We start from the raw sequence: 7,427 nt of genomic DNA, 5'->3' as shown, positions 1-7,427 counted from the left end.
AGGGAATGGAATGAAAGATCATGAACTAAACCTCACAACAACATGACGACAAATGAATTAAATTTTTTGGGGGGGGGATGAATTGCTGAATGTGAGGGTAAGAGAAAGAGAGTGGGAAGAAATAGACAAAGGGGAAAAATATATGATGTAAGTTAATCAAGTAAAGGTTTTAACAATGAAGGGGAAATAGTCTCTTAGGAAGAAGGGAGTCTAGAGGAGAATAGATGGGGAGGTAAAGGGAGGGAATGAAATAGGGGAAAGGATGGGGGAAATATTGTTTCACTAGTGGGAAGGAGTCCCACTGAAGAATGCTCCCAGGGGAGAAGAGAGAGATTCTACAAATGGAAATGGGGACATTACAATGAGTACAGTCTGAAAGGATTTGGTGCTTAGGGTGACCACTCACTTTGCTTCATAAGCAGCCATTGTGTTGGCAACTGACACCTAGAAGAAAGGGAGGACATAGATAAAGACAGGAGATTTCATGACAAATGGGACAAAATGATTATGAGAAGGGCAAATGGTAAGACTGAATGTCAAAATCAGGGATAGAGAGAAATTCTTGCCCTGGACCAATACTTCTATCCTCTATTAACATCCTCAGGAACTAGTATTTCTGGAGTGAGGCACAAATAGAAAAGGGGACCAAAGTCTACAATGCAATAGCATTAAAACCATTTAGAAAAGAGAACCCAGGGGCAGCTAGGTGGCGCAGTGGAGAGAGCTCCAACTCTGGAGTCAGGAGGACATGAGTTCAAATCTGACCTCAGACCAAACACTTGACACTTACTAGCTATGTGACCCTGGGCAAGTCACTTAACTCCAATTGCCTAAAATAAATAAGTAAATAAATAAATAATGAAAGTTGTGCTTAAAAAAAAAAGAGAACCCCAAAAAAGTATCTTAAAAACTTTAATTCTATGAGGAATACCTAGAGTAAAGAAGGAGTAAATAAGCAAAGGGGCCTCAAATCAAAGAATAAAAATATAGGACAGACAGACCTAAAGGGAGATAAATTATAAAGATAAATTATAAATTTATAAATATATAAACATACATTATAAAATGTATTTTTATAAAAAGGTGCAGAAAATGAAGGTAAAAACCTGACAAAACAAGTTAAAGGGGAGGCAAAGAAAGTGGATTTTATTTGACTACTTAACTGGGGAGGGGAGAAGGAAAGCTTTATATAAAAGGAAGAAAGAAAAAGAAATTAATAAGTTAAGCACTCTAAAATTAGGGGAAAGGAGAATAAACGGGGGAGGGAGGAGCTTGAGGTAAGGGGAAGAGAAATAATGAAAATAGTGTTGTCTTAGAGTAGATGAAGTTAGAACAACTGAAAAGACAAAGTACTGCATTTATAGAGAAAGAGGTGACAAAATCCTAATTGAGAAAAAAAAGTATTTGAGAGAAATGGAAGAATATATAAACCTAACACTCATAATTTTGAATCACTTTAATGGATTACAAAATCCAATAAAATAAAAAAGTGACTGATTGCATAGGAAAACAAAATGTCACAATCTGTTCCTTACAAGAAACATACCTAAAAAGAAAAAAAATATATAGAATTAAAATGAGAGACCGAAACAAAGTTTACTATTTATGTGGTGAGTCCAAAGAAGCAGGAGTTGCAATCATGATATTAAGCAAAACAAAAACAAAAATCAAAACATAAAAAGAGTTAAACATGGAAACTACACTATGTGAAAGGAACTGTAAACTACAAACCAACATCATTTTAATTAAGCTTATATGCTCTAAATGCCTTAACTTCCAAATTCACAGAGGAAAAATTAACCGAACTACAAGAAGACATAATAATATAATAGTGACAAGAGACTGCAATATCTCTCTGTTTTCAACAAATCTAACAGAAAGACAAACAAAAGCAAAATTATAGAATTGAATAAATTGCTGGAGAAACTAGAGTTAAAAAAAACTTACAGCATCTTCTAAATGATACTGCTAAAGAATATACATATTTCAGGGGCAGCTAGGTGGCGCAGTGGATAGAGTACTGGCCCTGAAGTCAGGAGGACCTGAGTTCAAATCCGACCTCAGACCAAACATTTGACACTTACTAGCTGTGTGACCTTGGGCAAATCACTTAACCCCAATTGCCTAAAAAAAGAATATACATATTTCTCAGCATCACATGGAATTTTCATAAAAATTGACCACGTATTAGGGCACAGAGATATTGCAAACAAATGCAAAAAGGAAGAATTAGCAAACATATTTTTATGTATCATAATGTAGTTAAAATAGTCATTTCAGGAAGCACAAACAAAAGACAGATCCAAATGGAAATGTAATAATGAAAACTTAAATAATGAGTAGATCAAAGAAGAAATCATAGAAGTAATGAATAATTATGAAAAAGAAAATGATGATGATGAAACAACACATCAACACTTCTGGAGTGCAGCTAAAGTAGTTCTCAGTTCCCTACAAACATGATACTAACGAAAAGTGAAAAGAAAGGATTAATGGACTGGATAGGCATTTTTAAAAATAATAAGTCAACAAATAAACCAATCTAAAATAATCATAAAGGAGGAGATATTAAAAATTAGAGGAGAAATAAACTGGAAACCAAAAAAATTACAGAAATGATAAATAAAACTGAAAGGCAGTTCTCTGAAAAGACTAATAGTATTGATAAACCTTTAGCCAATTTGATTTTTAAAGAGGACAGAAAATCAAATCAACAAAACAGTAAACGAACAAGGTAAAAACCACAACAAAACCAAAAGAAATAAAAATAATTATCAGAACCTACTATGCATAGTTACATGCTACCAAAACAGGATACACAAAAAGAGGAATACCTTGAAAATATAAAATATTCAAATTTACAGAAAATGAAATAGATATTTAAAATAATTCAATCTCAGAAAAAATAGAACTAGCTATAAAAGGACTGCTAAATTTAAAAAAAAACTGTCCTAGATCTAACAGATTCATCAGACAACTCTATCAAACTTTTATAGAACAATTGGTACTAATACTATACAAATGATTCTCAAAAAATTGAAAAAGAAAGCATCCTACCAGATTCCTTTTAATGAGATAAATATAATCCTAATACTTAAACTAGGGAAGGATAAAGTATATGAGAACTATAGAACAATACCATCAATGAATATCAATTCAAAAAATTTGAAGTAATTCCTGTCAAACAGATTACAGTGATCATCCAAGAAATCATTCATCATGATCAAGTAGTATTTATACCAGGGATAATTAATTTATGCTTAAAACAAAAACCAAAAACAACCCACAGACTATAGGCATAGAAGACCTTTTTAATATCATAAAAAGTATCCATCTAAAACCAAAAATAAGCATAATATGAAATGGGGATACACAAAAACTTTTTTCCAATAGATTGAGGAGTGAAGCAAGGATGCCCATTTCTCCCACTATTATCAGATATCATTCTGTAAATACTAAAAGTAGCAATAAGACAACAGAAAGAAATGAAAGGCACAAAGATAGGTAAAGAGGAGACAAAACTATTCCTATTTGCTAATTTTTAATTTAATTTTTAAAATCCTAGAAAATCAGTAAAGATATTGAAACAATCAATAGCTTCAGCAAAGTTGCTGGCTATGAACCAACCCTTAAAAATCAACAGCATTTCTTTATAATAAGAATAATAAAGACCAAGAGACAATAATATGAAGTGAAATCCTATTCCAAATAACTACAAAATGCATAAACACTTGGGAATCAATCTACCAAGTCACATAAAATACTTGGATAGATATAAAGTTCTCCTTAAAGAAATAAAAGAATAACCTAAATAGCTGGAGGAATATTCATAGTTCATGACAATATAATAAGAATGACAGTTAATTTACAGTTTTAGTGTTATATCAGTATAAATTATTAAAGGGATATTTTGTAGAACAAGAAAAAAATAACAAAATTCATGTGGAAAAATAAAGAATCTAAAGAATCGAGTGAAATAATAAAAGGAGATAGTATTATTTTTGCTTTTTTTGTGTGTGAGGCAATCAGGGTCAAGTGACTTGCCCAGGGTCACATAGCTAGTAAGTATCAAGTGTTTGAAGCCGGATTTGAACTCAGGTCCTCCTGACTCCAGGGCTGATGCTTTATCCACTGTACCACCTAGCCTCCCCTGAAGATAGTATTATTGCAGTGCAATAATACTAGCACAGGAGATCTTGGTTTCAGCTGCAGGGCAGAAAAGGCACTCCCCCCTTCCCCCACTGTGAAGGACCTCTCATTCTCTTTTAACTCCTCTTCAGTCTGTCTCCTGACCTTGTCTTTCAACTGAAACTGCTCTCTCCACAGTTACCAATAATGTCTTCACTGCCAAATCTAACAGACTTCTCAATCCTCCTCTTGCTTGACCTCTCTGCAGCCTTTGACACTACTGATCTCTTCTCCTGAATACACTCTTGGTCTTTATGACACTTATCTCTTCAGGTTCTCCTCCTATCTGACTACTGATTCTCTTTTGCTGGATCTTTGTCCCAGTCGTGAACACTAAGAATAGGGGTCCCCTAAAGGTCTCTCCTGGGTCCTCTTCTCCCTCTATACTATCTTGCTTGGTAATCCCATCAGGTTCCCATGGACTCATTCAACGTCCCTATACAGCCCTAACTTCTCTCCTGATCTCCAGTTGCCTATTGGACATCTGAAACTGCATGTCCCCTAGGCATCTCAAATTCAATATGTCCAAAACAGAGCTCATTATCTTTTCCCTCAAACCCTCCTCTCTTCCAAACCTCTATTACTGTACAGAATGTCAGCATCCTTTCAGAGGGGCAGACTTGAAGTCCTTGACATCTCTCCCCACACTCACTCCACATATTCAATCTGTCACTGAGTCTCATCGTTTCTGCCTTTGAAGGAGCTCTTGTATAGAGTCTGTTCTCTTCATTTTCATAGCCTCACAGGAAGTTTTTTAGGATATTTATAGGCAACTGAGAAGAAGCCAGTTCCTGGGGATAAATTGGAGATGGGACAAAGGGAATAAACGAAAGGGAAATGGAAAGAGTTTAGATCCAGAGCACAAGCAGGATTGACTTTGGCAAAGAAGGGCTGAATCAACCAAAAAGCATTCATTAAGCACCTACTATCTGCAAGACATTGGAAATACAAAACTACTCCTTGCCTTCAAAGAATTTGTTTTCTCAAAGATTGGAGAATAGGAGTATGGATGAAGGTGTAAGCAGGGGTGGGGAACCCTCAGCCTGGAGGCCACCAGGCTGAGGGTTCCCCACCCCTGAAGAGGGTTTTGAAGTCTGGAGTAGGAGAAACCAGGCAGCTGTTCTTTGTTTTCTCAGTAAAGTAGGAGGAAAGGTCCTCTGCCAAGAAGAATATGGGGAGAGGCAGAAAAGGTAGGTTACCCAGAAAATGCTATATGATTCAACTATTGTCGAAAATCTTTATGTGATTAAGTACCCTTTCCTGTCCTGCCTTAGAAGATATAATGTTCTGAATTTAGCTGATTTTTTTTCTTACATTAAAGATATATCTTTTCTTTTCTCAGGGACATCATTCTGAAGTTGAATTCTCAATTCAGAACTCTATAGTCATAAATGCTAAAGGATATTAGGCTGAAAATGCACTAACATCAGGATAGAAGGGCTTCCTATATATAACAAATAAGTTACCAGCTTATTTGTCCTTTTATGATAGAGTTCAGGAAAAAAAATACTAGCTGGACAATCAATGTTAACAGGTTTCACTTCATATAAAGATAAACTGATAACCATTTTAGTACTTAGAACGCAAGGGCAACCAGTGGGTAGGGAATCTTCCATTCACACATCCTCATGCTACTTTGTTAACTTTTCTTGCCCATTACTAGCCAGAGAGGGATACTTAGGATTTCGGTGAGACAGAGATGATTTACATTATCTTGTTTCATCTTCACAACAACCCAATGAGGTAATCAGTATTTATTAAGTCGTTACTATGTGCCAGGCACTATGCTAAGTGCTAGGGTGCAAAGAAAGGCAAAACAGTCTCTCCCCTCAAAGAGCTTACGTTGTAAGAGCGGAGACAAGTAAATCTTTTCCTTATTCTGATAGCTTCTTCCCTTTTATACGAAGCGCTAAAGAGATCCATTCTCACATGACCTTTGATTTATTAAAGGAGGTATATTGGTTCTGTTCAAGCAATTCTTATTGTTTGATTCATTTTTTCCCCCAGTGTTTGCAGTTGCCAAAGCGACGGCCAAATGGGATGGTTTCTACCCACCCTTACATGGTGAAGGATGAGTTCCGAGGAGGAGGAAAGCCAGTACAGAAATGGGTTCATCGGGAGAGGACTAAGATCCATGACTCTCTACACTATCTTCGATATCAAGCAGAAGGAGACTAAATAAAACCTGAACAGCTCAAGCCATTTGACGCCAAGTTTCCCACTGCGATCAGGAGCCTCCTGAGGCTCCGGGAGCGAAATCGCTCACCCCTTGACCCGGGTTTGTCTGTTACCTCCACAAAGCTAAGCTGTATCCGAGCAATAACACTCCGGAAGCGAGGACTTTCTCCCAAAACATGGCGAAAAAGAACCCACAGTCTCGGCAACTGCGTTTTCCCAGCACCTGAAGTCCGGACGCTGAGCCCAACGGACTAGCCGCGCGGGTAAAACCCTAGAACCTTGCTCCAGTGTCTCTGCCTTGCTCTGCGTCTTTGAGGGCTGGGCGCGATGCCAAAGCGCGGTAATTAGTACTCGTTCCCCTTTTCACTGGCAAAAGGTGGGCACGTAGTGATGTCACGAAACCTGGTGGTTGAATGCCTGTGCAACCTATAACTGTTATCAACGAGGGTCGCATTGTGGGAAAAAGATAAAATTACTTTAAATTCCTGAAGGAAAGGACTGGTGGAATTTACACTGAATGAAGTTGGCTAGTTGTCTTTGTAGTAAGTTTTCTGGTAAAGCGCTCTGAGCACCTGAACCAAGTGTTACTAACGTATTATCGACTATGGTAGTGAGGCAGAATGGAGGGGTGAATAAAGGACCTTCTGTCTCAAAGTCTGGCTGACCCCAGCAAAAGTTCCACCGTTTATACTAACGGGCTGTGTGACTCTGGGCAAGTCACAGGCCCCAAATGATTTATTACCCTACAGTAGTGGTGGAGAGAAGCTGCACTCCTCAATGAAATTACAGGGCTTTCCTTACACTTTCCATTTTAAAAATGCCAAAGCTGGGAAGAAATTTGGTGTCCTATAGAATGCTGTACTTTCTTTGGGGCGGGGGGAATTCTGTGTTCAAAGTTTTGACAAATTATTTCATCACTTTGGCCTTCAGTTTTTTTCACCTGTAAAAATATGGGGTTGGATTACATCAGTGATTCCTGACCTGTGTGAGTCTGGAGAATCACAGGCTTTTTGCTTCCCAGGGAATAACTGATAAGAAAACAAATATACCTTTTTACGTTG

This window comes from Vombatus ursinus, unplaced genomic scaffold, assembly GCF_900497805.2.
Source record: "Vombatus ursinus unplaced genomic scaffold, bare-nosed wombat genome assembly UNPS02014798.1, whole genome shotgun sequence".
NCBI classification, from domain to species: domain Eukaryota; kingdom Metazoa; phylum Chordata; class Mammalia; order Diprotodontia; family Vombatidae; genus Vombatus; species Vombatus ursinus.
The sequence above is the reverse complement of the archived record's forward strand: the minus strand, read 5'-3'. Positions refer to the sequence as shown.